This window comes from Stomoxys calcitrans, chromosome 2, assembly GCF_963082655.1.
Source record: "Stomoxys calcitrans chromosome 2, idStoCalc2.1, whole genome shotgun sequence".
NCBI classification, from domain to species: Eukaryota; Metazoa; Arthropoda; class Insecta; order Diptera; family Muscidae; genus Stomoxys; species Stomoxys calcitrans.
The window spans coordinates 24557220-24571195 of record NC_081553.1 but is presented as its reverse complement, the minus strand read 5'-3'; positions in this window follow the sequence as shown (position 1 = coordinate 24571195).

Genomic DNA, 13976 nt, shown 5'->3' with positions numbered 1-13976 from the left:
AACGCGACAGCAGCGAGAGTACGCAAAAATCTTCTTTTGCTTGAAAAAAAAAAAATGAAGGAAGAGAACAACAATCACATATATTCCATTCAATTTCAATGTGTCGAGGAAAAAAGAATCCTGCAATACAGCTAAAAGTAAAGCAGCAATTTGGGGTAGTATTACAGGCAGTGGGTCAGTGAATAAAGACAAAGAGGTAAACTATTGGCAGAAAGATGAGCATCAAAAGTTGATTAGATGTCCGGCTGTAAATGATAAAATAAGTTTTCTTCAGGATGAATGTAGTAATCTGATTCAATATTCAGACAAAACTTCTTTCACTGTAATTGGATCATTCTAGATATGTTTTATTAAAGACAACGAAATTGACTAATGACTCCTTGAAGGAAGGCCACCGTAATACAAAGGTTCGCATGTCCGCTTATGACGCTGAACGCTTGGGTTCGAATCTTGGCGAGAAGATCTCAAACAAGTAAAAGCGTGCTAAGTTCGGTCGGCCCGAATCTTGCGAACCCAGCACCATGGACTCTGCGAAAAATCTATACAAAATAAATTTAGTTGAAGGGCATGTTTAATTCTACATACCAAACTTCTGTCAAACCAGCAAAAATTAAAGGTTCTAGGACCCGAACAAGGATGATCGAGAGACCGGTTAATATGGGAGCAATATCAGGTTATAGATTGAGTTGGATCGTATACGACACAGTTGTTGGAAGTCGTAATAGAACACCACGTGCAAAATTTCAGCCAAATCGGACAAAAATTGCGGCATGTAAGGTTATATGGGGACTATATCAGGTTATAGGCCGATATGGACCGTACACAGTTGTTGCAAGTCATAACTACTATATGATCAATTTCAGCCAAATCGGACAAATATTAAGGCTTATAAGAGCTCAAGAATCAAATCTGGAGACCGTTTATATGGGAGCTACACCATACTATACACCGATTCCGACCGTACTTGGCACAGTTATTGGAAATCGTAACAGAACACCGCATGCAAAATCGGACAAAAATTGCGGCTTGTAAGGACTCAAGAAGTCAAATCTGGAGATTGGTTTATATGGGTGCTATATCAGGTTATTGACCGATGTGGACCGTACTAGGCAGAGTTGTTGGAAGTCATAACAGAACACAAAATGCAAAAATCGGACAAAATTTGTGCCTACCTGGAGCTCAAGAAGTCAAATCGGGAGATCGGTTTATATGGGAGCAATATCAGGTTATACACCGATTTAGACCGTACTTGGCACAGATGTTGAAAATCATAACAAAACACTACACACCTAATTTCAGTCAAATCGGGAGATTGGTTTATATGGGATCTATATCAGGTTATACACCCATTTAGACCGCACTTGGCACAGTCATAACAGAACACAACATGCAAAATTTTAACCGAATCGGACATACATTTCGGTTTAAAAGGGTTCAAGAAGAAGTCAAATCGGTAGATCGGTTTATATGGGAGCTATATCTAAATCTGAACCGATGTGGCCCATTTGCAATCCCCAATGTTAAATATCTGTTCGTTCGACCGCTATGGTGATTTCGACAGGCGGACCTGGCTAGATCAACTCAGAAAGTCGAGACGATCATATATATACTTAACTAGCTGAACCGGGCCCGCTCCGCTACGGCTTTTTTAACTCTCTAATATCTTTTAAGGGTTGGGAAACTTCGCCCTGAATGCGGATATTGAATTCGTGCCATTGTAGCCTATGACGCTGAACGCGTTCGAATCCTGGCAAGATCATCGAACAAAGCGGTGTTTATACCCTCTTAATATTGGCGACATTTGCGAGGTCCCTTATCATTGAGTTTATACTCGAATCGGAAAGCACTCATTGATTTGTGAGAATTTGCCCCTTCTCGGTTTCTGGTGGTAATGTTCTTCCTTAGGGTAATGTTCTCATTAGGAGAGGAATGACACCTCAGACATTTCGACTCAAATATGGATATCAAATTCGTGCTGCACTTCCAAATCCCTTTAATTTATGCCCCAATTTGCCATGGTCGGTCAATATGAACCGTTTGGTGGGTGTTTTGCGACTGGGGCGACCAGCGGCACTTTACAATGAAAATAGATATCAAATTCGTTCTTTATTCCCAACGGAAATTAAGTTCAGTTTAGGAGGTGCTTAAGGGCGTACCCCAACACACTTGGGTTCAAAATTGGATATCAAATTTGTTTTCTGTTCTCAAATACCTTTCATTTGTGTCCCAAGTCTAGGTGGCGCTTTTCCTCCTAAAGATACGTCAAATGGTTTATTTGACCCATTATGACATATCTTTAGGAAGAAAAGCGCCACCTTGACTTGAACGAAAATTTTAGTGTCATATTCCTAATCCACTCCCTAATACCTTTCTTTTGAGTCCCATATAGCCATGCTCGACTAAAATGCCCATTTGGGGGTATGTGGAGGTGGGCGACCTCCCATTATTTGGACCTAATTTTGTATGCCATATTTGTAATCTACTGCCTAATATTGAAATGAACTTCGAATATATATATGTGTTTGGACCCAAATTAATACCATATTCGTATTCTACTCTCCAATACCTTTCATTTGATACCTATATTGGCCCGATCGGTCCACTTTTGAATTTGGGTTGCGTTTTTGGTATAAAGGGGAGGGTCCGTCCCCCTTCCGATACGGAAAAATTATATGGCCTTTGTTTCCTTCCAGATCAAAATCAAAATCAATCAAATCAGATCAAAATTTCTAGAAAATCAATTCTGCCGTTTTTATACCCACCACCGAAGGATGGGGGTATATTCATTTTGTCATTCCGTTTGCAACACATCGAAATATCCATTTCCGACCCTATAAAGTATATATATTCTTGATCAGCGTAAAAATCTAAGACGATCTAGACATGTCCGTCCGTCTGTCCGTCTGTCTGTTGAAATCACGCCACAGTCTTTAAAAATAGAGATATTGAGCTGAAATTTTGCACTGATTCTTTTTTTGTCCATAAGCAGGTTAAGTTCATGATATAGCCCCCAATAAAAGCCATATTTATTATCCGATTTTGCTGAAATTTGGGACAGTGAGTTGCGTTCGGCCCTTCCACATCCTTCGTCAATTTGGCCCCGATCGGTTCAGATTTGGATATAGCTGCCTTATAGACCGATCCTCCGATTTAGGGTCTTGGACCCATAAAAGCCACATTTATTATCCGATTTTGCTGAAATTTTGGACAGTGAGTTGCGTTGAGCCCTTCGACATCCTTCGTCAATTTGGCCGAGATCGGTCCAAATTTGGATATAGCTGCCATATAGACCGATCCTCCGATGTATGGTCTTAGGCCCATAAAAGCCACATTTATCATCCGATTTTGCTGAAATTTTAGACAGTGAGTTGCCTTAGGCCCTTTGACACCTTTCATCTATTTGGCCCTGATCGGTTCAGATTTGGATATAGCTGCCATCTAGACCGATCTCTCGATTTAACATTTTGGGCCCATAAAAAGCGCATTTATTGTCCGATGTCGCCGAAATTTGAGACAGTGAGTTGTGTTGGGCCCTTCGATATTTGTCTTCAGTTTGCCTCAGATCGGTCCAGATTTGGTTATAGCTGCCATATAGACCGATCTCTCGGTTGAACGATGACTTGTTCTTATAAGCATTTGGTCTAAATCGGATAATATGTCTATATAGCTGTTATGGGGCATAAGGCATGCATTTTTCAATGGATTTTGACGAAAGGTGGTTCGCATATATACCCGAGGTGGTGGGTATCCAAAGTTCGGCCCGGCCGAACTTAACGCCTTTTTACTTGTTCAGTCTATACGGAACAAACAAACCGAGTTCCATATATCCGTGATTGGCTAATGTGCCCATTTTGGGTGCTTTTGTGGGCGTGGGTTAGGGGGTCACCCCTACGGATACTTCGACATGAATTTTTATGCCAGATTCGTTATCTACTCCCGCATAATTTTCATTTGAATACCATATTGTCCCGATTGGTCCACTTTTATTTCTGTGTAGTACTTTTGGGGTAAGGGGGAGGATCCGCCCCCTTCCTTTATCAAAAAATGTTAAACCCTTTTTCTACTTCTTGACCATATTCGTAATCTACTCCCGAATACCTTTCAATTGTGTCCCATATTGTCATGATTGTCAAATAAATCTATTTTAAGGGGTTTTGGGGCTGGGACGGCCCCCCCAAGGTACTGGAACCCAACTTTTATTATGAAATTCGTACTCTACTCTTGAATACCTTTCATTTGAATCCCATATTGTCTCGATCGGTCCAATTTTATTTTTGGGCAGTACTTTTGGGGTAAGGAGGAGGGTCCGTCGACTTCCGATATCAAAAAATATATAGCCAATGTTTCCTTCGAGACCAACCTACACAATCTGTAAAAATTCCAAGGTAATCGGTTCATGATTTCACATGATTTCTTGAGTCTCCGGAGGGAGTGCATAATATAAGGTCGAATTTTTGCTTATGGCGTTCTGTTTTGATTACCAGCATCCATGTCATATATGGTTTGAGTCTGCCCTTATCCTTGTAAAGCTCCTATACAAACCTATTTTCCCATTTGACTAACAGGATGTAATAGATCTTCTCTAAACTGGCTGAAGTTTTGGTTATGGACTTCTATTCTCTACCCCCATATTTATGTGAAGTGTTGGTCAACTTTGCAGTCCAACTTGAAGCCTACACCCTTAAAATTATTCGTTTGACATAAAGGAAATTTTCGCCAAGTAAACTTCTTTTATAAAAAACTTTCGATTTTGATTACGATAAAAGTTCATCTTTTTTGGGATAAATTCTTTGAGACAAGTATAAAGTTGAAATCACGCTACAGTCTTTAAAAATAGAGATATTGAACTGAAACTTTGCATAGATTCTTTTTGTCCATAAGCAGTTTAAGTTCGAAGATGGGCTATATCGGACTATATCTTGATATAGCCCCCATATAGACCGATGCGCCGATTAAGGATCTTAGGCCAATAAAAGCCACATTTATTACCCGATTTTATTGAAATTTGGAACATTGAGTTGTGTTAAGGACAGTTAATTGTGTTTCGACATCCTTCGTCAATTTGGCTCAGATCGGTCCAGATTTGGATATAGCTGCCATATAGACCTATTCGTCGATTTTGGGTCTTATGCCCATAAAAAGCGCATTTATTGTCCGATTTTGCTAAAATTTGGAACAGTGAGTTGTGTTAGGTTCTTCGACATCTTCCTTCAATTTGGCCCAGATCAGTCCAGATTTGAATATAGCTGCCATATAGACCGATCTGACGATTTAGGGTCTTAGTCCCATAAAAGCCACATTTATTATCCGATTTTGCTGAAATTTGGGACAGTGAGTTGTGTTAGGGACAGTGAGTTGTGTTTCGACATCTTTCTTCATTTTGGCCCAGATCGGTCCAAATTTGGATATAGCTGCCATATGGACCTATCGCCGATTTTGGGTCTTATGCCCATAAAAAGTGCATTTATTGTCCGATTTTGCCAATATTTGGGAAAGTGGGTTGCGTTATGCCCTTTGACATTTTTCTTCAATTTCGCCCAAATCGGTCAAGATTTGGATATAGCTGCCATACGGACCGAACTCTCGATTTAAGTTTTTGGGCCCATTAAAGGTGCATTTATTGTCCGATGTCTCCGAAATTTGGAATAGTGCGTTGAGTTAGGGTCCTCGATGTACTTCTGCAATATGACACAGATCGGCCCATATTTGGATATGGCTGCCATATAGACCGATCTCTCGATTTAAGGTTTTGAGCTCATAAAATGCGCATTTATTGTCCGATGTCGTCGAAATTTGGGTGTTAAGCCCTTCGACAGCTCTCTTCAATTTCGTCCAGATCGGTCCAAATTCGGATATAGCTGTCATATAGACCGATCTGTTGATTTAAGGTTTTCAGCCCATAAAATGCGCATTTAGTGTTCGACGTCTCCGAAATTTGGGACAGTGAGTTAAGTAAGACTCTTCGAATTTCTTATTCAATTTGGCTCAGATCGGTCCAGGTTTGGGTATAGCTGCCATATAGCCCGATCTCTCGATTTAAGGTTTTGGGGTTATAAACCGCACATTTATTGTTTGACTTCGCCGAAATTTGGGATTGTGGGTTGTGTTTGGCTCTTCGAAATTTTTCAGTAACTTGGCCTAAATCGGCCCAGATTTGAGTATAGCTGCCATATAGACCGATATCTTGATTTAAAGTCTTGGCCCCATAAAATGCGCATTTATAATCCGATATCACTGAAATTTGACACAGTGACTTATGTTAGGGTTTCGACATCCGTATCGCCGTATGGGATTTTGACAAAAGGTGGTTTACATATATATCGGAGGTGGTGGCTATCCATAGTTCGGCCCGGTCGAATTTAAAGCCTTTATTTTCTATTTCTATTTTCTATTTACTATTTTCTTTAAAAATTCGCAAATTTAAATAAATTGTAAAAATATTTTCACATAAAGTTTTGTTTGGGCATTCCAAATGCTGTATGTATATGAACAGAAAATGGAAACAAAACACCAAGTTTGCAAATGTTTGCATTTGCTGTGTAGTGTTCCTGGTCTTGGTGTTTTTTTTTTTTGTGGTGGATTTTCCACTTCCAAATACAATTCAACTGCTGAAAATTCCATTAAACTTGGCACAAATAACCGAAGGCTGTAACAGTCGTAGTCGTTTTCATAATTGAGTTAGAAATAACAAAAAAGTTGTTCTTACATTAACTACAGATGGATGAATTAAGAAGAAATGACTGAATGAAGGCATATCTGTAAATGGACATGGAGAGAAAAAAAAGAAAACAATGAGAATTCTTCAAACATGCATCTGACTGTTGGAAATTTCTTTTTCAAAAGTTGCATTTGTTAAGTGGGAGATGTGTTGAGGGAGGATTTGTATTGTCATATTTCGAATAGGAATTAAATTGGAATTTATCTACAAACAAGTAAAAACGCATTAAGTTTGGCCTAACTGAACTTTTGGGTAACCATCACCATTGATTCTGCAGAAAATTTCCACAAATGAACTTAGTCGAAGGGCTTAGGGGTAATTTATGCAGAAATTTTTTGCCAAATCAAATGATAATTGAAGCTTCCAGGTGCCGTTGGAGACTTATCGGAAGGTCGGTTTCAATGGGAGCTACATCAGGATATAAACCGGGCAATACTTTTCAGAGATGTTGGCCAAAACGGGAAATCGGTTGATATAGAAGCTATATCAGGTAATAAACCGATTTTAAACGTTAAACTTGTGAATGGTTGTTAGAAGTCGTAACAGGGATTCAAGAAGTGAAAAGTGGGAGCTACATCAAGTTGTACACTGAATTATAACGTACCTACCACGGATGTTGGAAGACACTAAGAAAACGCTACATTCAAAATTTGAGACAAATCAGACAAAAATCGAGACCTCTTGGCCTCAAGAAGTCAAATTGAATCGTGCTCTTCTCTCAAATACCATTTATTTAAGAGGAGTTTACAGGATGAGGCGTCCCCCAAATACATGGTCCCAAAATAGGTTATCAAATTCGTTTTCTAATCTCAAATACCTTTCATTTGAGCCACATATTGGCATTGTCGAAAAATTTTTTCCATTTGGGGGTGTTTTGGGAAATGGGTGTTGCCCTAAATACATGGTCCTACATTTGGGTATCAAATTCGTATTCTACTCCCAAATACCTTTATTTGAGCCCAATATTACGATGGTCATTAAAAATTGCTGTTTGTGGGGTATTTTGGGAAGGGGTAGACCCCCAGAAAATTGGTCCCGAAAGTGGGTATCAAATCTTGCTCTACCCCCCAATACCTTTCATTTAAGCTCCACACTGACATGGTCGGTAAATATTCCCGATTAAAAGGGTGTTTTGGGGATTGGGGTGGTTCCCCAAACACAAGGCCGGAAAATATATCAGCATGGTGCTCTATTCTCATATATCTATACATCATTTATTTGAACCCCATATTGGCATTGGCCTCAAAAATGGATATCAAATTCGTTTTCTAATCTCATTAAAACTCCTTATTGCAAAAGTCAGCAAATATGTCCGGTTTGGGGTTTTGGCCCTAAAAACTATATATATTTAGTTCCACTCTCTTTAAGACTCAAATTGTCTTGGTGAGCAAATACGTCCTATTTGGGGGTTGTTATGGTTGTGGGACGTCCCCTAGACAGTTGGTCCCTAATGTTGATATCAGATACGTGGTCTACTCTCACATACCTTTCATTTGAGCCCCATATTTCCATAGTCGGCAAACATGACCGGCTTGGGGGATGGGCGGCCACTCAGTGAGTTGGCCTTGAAATTATATATCGGATTCGTGTTCCACTTTAAAAACCCTCTTATTTGAGTGTCATATGGCAATAGTCAGAAAATACTTACTATTTGGATGGTGTTGTGGGAGTGGCGTGGCCCCATAGAAACTTTTCCCTAATATTGATATCAAATTCGTGCTTTACTCCCAAAGACCTTCCATTTGAGCCCCATATGGCTATGGTCGTAAATTTGTCCCCTTCAGGGAATTTTTTTGGGAAGAGGTGGCCGCCCAAACACTTGGTCCCATATTTGGATATCAGATTCTATTTCTACACTCAAATACCTTTTATTAAAGCCCCATATTCCCATGGTCAGTAAATAAGTCCTGTTTGGAGGGTGTTTTGGGGAAGGAGTCCACCCCCCAGAAACGTGGTCCCACATTTGGATATCAGATTCGTATTCTACTCGCAAATACCTTTCATTTGAGTCCCATATTGCCATGATCGGTAAATATATCCGGTTTAGGGGAGTTTTGAGGGTTGGGTGGTCTTGTGGGAATGGGGTGGCCCCATAGACACTTTTCCCGAATATTGATATCAGATTTGTGCTTTACTTCCAAAGACCTTTCATTTGAGCCCCATGTGGCTATGGTCGTAAATGTGTCCCCTTTGAGGGAGGTTTTTGGGGAGAGGCGGCCCTCAAAACACTTGGTCTCACATTTGGATATCAGATTCGTATTCTACATTCAAATACCTTTTATTTAAGCCCCATATTCCCATGGTCAGTAAATAAGTCCTGTTTGGGGGCTGTTTTGGGGAAGGGGGGGACCCCCAGAAACGTCTTACATTTTGATATCAGATTCGTATTCTACTTGCAAATACCTTTCATTTGAGTCCCATATTGCCATGGTCGGTAAATATGTCAGATTTAAGGGTGTTTTCGGGCTTGGGGGGGTCCCCCTAGCACTTGGTTCGACAATTGGATATCAGATACGTTTTCTTATCCTAAATACCTTTCTTTTGAGTCCCATATTGTCATGATTGGTCTAAATATATGTTTGGTAAGTTTTAGGGTGGGGCAGCCCCCTAGGTACCCCAGCCAAAACTTGGATACCAAATTTTTATTTTTAGGGTACTATATGAGAGCACACAAAATTGAGCTTAAATCGCACCATCCATCTCCGAGATCTGGCGTTTCTGAAAATTAGGGTAAGGGGGAGGGTCCGCCCCCTTTCAGATATCAAAAAATGTTGTACCCTATTTTCACCACGGGATCATTATGCACCATATGTGTAAATTTCAAGAAAATCGGTTCAGGCGTTTCTGTTTCTGTAAGGAAGACACAAGTGAAGAAACAAACAAACCTACTAATAAAATTGATTTTATACCCACCACCGAAGGATGGGGGTATATTCATTTTGTCATTCCGTTTGCAACACATCGAAATATCCATTTCCGATATATATTCTGGATCAGCGTAAAAATCTAAGACTGTCTGTCTGTCTGTCCGTTTGTCTGTTGAAATCACGCTAAAGTCTTTAAAAATAGAGATATTGAGCCGAAACTTTGCACAGATTCTTTTTTTGTCCATAAGCAGGTTAAGTTCGAAGATGGGCTTTATCGACTATATCTTGATATAGCCCCCATATAGACCGATCCGATGATTTAGGGTCTTAGGCCCATAAAAGCCACATATATTATCCGATTTTGCTAAAATTTGGGCCAGTGAGTTGTGTTAGGCCCCTCGACATCCTTCGTCAATTTAGTCCCGATCGGTCCAGATTTGGATATAGCTGCCATATAGACCGATCCTCCCATTTAGGGCCTTAGGCCCATAAAAGCCACATTTATTATCCGATTTTGCTGAAATTTGGGACAATAAGTTTTGTTAGGTCCTTCGACATCCTTAGTCAATTTGGTCCAAATTGGTCCAGATTTGGATATAGCTGCCATATAGATTGATCCTCCAATTTAGGGCCTTAGGCCCATAAAAGCCACATTTATTATCCGATTTTACTGAAATATGGGGTAGTGAGTTGTCCTAGGCTCTTTGGCAGCCCTCTTCAATTTGGCCCAGATTTGGATATAGCTGCCATATAGACCGATCTCTCGGTTTTAGGTTTTGGGACCCATAAAAGTCGGATTTATTGTCCGATGTCGCCGAAATTTGGAACAGTGAGTTAAGCTAAGCTCTTCGACGTCCTTCCTCAATTCGGCTCAGATCGATCCAGATTTGAATAAAGCTGCCATTTAGACCGATCTCTCGATTTAAGGTTTTGGGCCTATAGGCGCATTTATTGTCCTATTTCGCCGATATTTGACACAGTGACCTTTGTTAGGCTTTTTGACATCCGTGTCGTATATTGGTTGCCCAAAAAGTAATTGCGGATTTTTTAAAAAAAAGTTAATGCATTTTTAATAAAACTTAGAATGAACTTTAATCAAATATACTTTTTTTACACTTTTTTTCTAAAGCAAGCTAAAAGTAACAGCTGATAACTGACAGAAGAAAGAATGCAATTACAGAGTCACAAGCTGTGAAAAAATTTGTCAACGCCGACTATATGAAAAATCCGCATTTACTTTTTGGGCAACCCAACAGCTACTGTACTTATTATTATTTGGTCCAATTCGGAACATATTTCGATGTAACTGCTATTGGACATAAGGTATGAAATTTTCACCGGATTTTGATGAAAGGTGGTTTACATATATACCCGAGGTGGTGGGTATCCGAATTGCGGCCCGGTCGAACTTAACGCTTTCTTACTTGTTATATACATAAGAATATTTCTAATATGTAACTGTAATGTTATATCTTCCTTTGTTTCCATTCTTCAAACTATTAAGCAAAAGCTGTAAAGGAAAAATTCTTACATTTTTTTAGCCTTCAGTGACTAGTGATAAGAGGCTAACTGATTTGATATTTGAAAATTTTTTTGAAACAACTCCACTTGTGTACACTTACATGATGAAAGACCATTCAGAGCTACATTCCAATTTTAATCTAGCCAAATCATGGTATATGCTTTTTTGTTATTTAGCTTTGGGAACAAAAAAGAACAACAGTTTCAAGAAACCAATCATACTGGTCGAATGTATTGTGAATGAAATGGATAATTGCTTTGAATTCTTAATCATGTAATTTACCCAAAATAGAAACTAACTGTGGTCTTCCATAGAATTATGGATTTTTCGGTTACATCATTGTTTTTTTTTTCCCATCACTTACACAAACTTTCAAATCTTTTTGAAATAACGAAACACCAGCAATCACTACTGAGATAAAGAAAATGGCCATAACAATAACCAAAAAGCCATTTCAACCTTTTTGAATTTAAATGAAAAACGAATTAAAGCCAAATTCTGAAGAAGTCATGCCTTAAGCCTTTTTTGTATGTGGTATTCAATTGAATTTTGCCCATTGTTGTGTATTGTGGCACTGCAAGGCCATTGTTTCTAGTATTCCAAATGAAGCCAGCCAACCAGACTTGTGTCCAAAACAGACTCTTTTTCATTCATAGACTCATACCCACCCATGTGAGTATGATGAGTGAGTGTATAACTCAACCACCAGGTGCTTTCAACAAGAAAAAAGTGAAATTGTTCTCCATATTCATTAGGGATTGTAGGTACTGTGAAATAATGGGAAACCTACGAAATGTTACATATTTTGTATCCCTTAAAGACATAAAGAGGCCTTTGTTTGCTCGAAATTGTTTGCTTTCCCTTAAATGAAGTGCAAATGGTAGGAGAGAATATGGGCACTTCATAAGATACAATGCATCCGAATCAAATTTTCTACCGAACAAAAGGAAATCGTATGGACCATTCTATTGATGTAATGATTGCACTTTTAAAGTATTGCTCGCAATTATAGCAACTGTTGAAGTAAAAACAGGTTAGGTTTGTCTTTGGATTAGAATTGGACACAAAGAAGAATGAATTGAAGAATGAGTTCGGTTTTAGTGGCGACTATGATAGGTCATGGATAGATTTTAACCATTTGCAAAGTCAAATTGGTAGATCAGTTTAAATGTATAGAAGGAATGGAATCATATTTGTTATGCAATGTAGATTCCCGACGGTGGATATGAATTTCGTGCTTTACTCCAAAATACCTTTCGTTTGAGCCGCATATTGTCATGATCGGTAAATATGTATGTCCGACTTAGGGGTGTTTTCGGGGGTGAGGAGATCCCCCACGCACTTAGCCCTGAAAAATATTCCAGTATCGTGCTCGGCTCTCAAATACCATTTATTTAAACCCCATATTGCCATTGGTTTAAGGGGAGTTCGTGGGATGAGACGTTTTCTAATCTCACATACATTTCATTTGAACCACATTTTGCCATGGACGGTAAATTTGTACTCTTTGGGGGTTGTTTTGGGGAAGGGGCGATACCCCAAATTCATGGTCCCACGTTTAGTTATCAGTTTCGTATTCTATTCCCAAATGCCTTTATTTGAGCCCCATATTGCGGTGGTCGGTAAATATGCTTTTTGTGGGGTGTTTTGGGGAAAGGGTAGACCCCCAGAAAATTGTTTCCGAAATGGGTATCAATTTAGTTCTCTAATCCCCAATACCTTTCATTTAAGCCCCACATTGACATGGTCTGCAGATATGGTGGTGATATGTAGGTGGTCCTCCAAATACTTGGACCTGAAAATATATCAGCATCATGTTCAACTCTCAAATATCATTTATTTGAACCCCATATTGCCATTGCCCTCAAAATTCGTTTTCTAATCTCAAATAGCTCTCATTTAAACCCCTTATCCCCTTATGGGCCCAAAATACTATCAATCTCGAGCTCCATTTTCTTTAAGACCCAAATTGTCATGGTGAGCAACTTCGTCCTATTTGGGGGTGGGACGTCCTCTATAAATTGGTCTCGAATGTTCATATCACATTCATTTGAGCTCCATATTTCCATAGCCGGCAAACATGTCCGTTTTGGGGGATGTTTTGGAGATGGGGTGTTCACTTAGTGACATGACCCGAAAAAATATATTAGATTCATGTTCTACCTCTTATTTGAGCCCCACATTGCAACGGTCAGCAGATACGTCCTTATTTGGGGGTGGGGTAGCCCCATAGACACTTTTCTAAATATTGATATTAGATTCGTGCTTTACTCTCAAAGACCTTACTTTTGAGCCCCATATTACTGTGGTCGTAAATTTTTCTTCTTTTGGGTGGTATTTTTGGCGACATTTTCATATCAGATTCGTATTCTACTCTCAAATACCTTTTCTTGAACCACACATTGCCGTGGTCGGTATATATGTCCGGCTTGGGAAGGTTTTCGGGGTGGGGCCCCCTGCAAACACCTTGACCAGAAATTGGATATCAGATTCGTTTTCTACTCTCAAATACCCTTTATTTGAATCCCAAATTGCCATGATTGGTCTATATACCAATTTGGCGGGCTATGGGGGTGGGGCAGCAACCTTTGCTGTCCCACCCCAAATTTAGATACCAGTTTTGTGTTTTTGGGCTACAATAGGTGTACAAACTATATATCGATTGAATCACAACACCGATCACTGAGATCTGGCGTTTTGAAAATTAGGGTAAGGGGAAGAGTCTGTTTTCTTGTCTTACTCTAAAACTTTGACAACATTTTAACTAATAAGAATTTTTTTCCATTATTCTTTTTTCTATAGAAATATTTATATTTATTTTTTTATAGCAACGATTGGCACTTAAACACCGTCTTGGGTGGATAGTTAA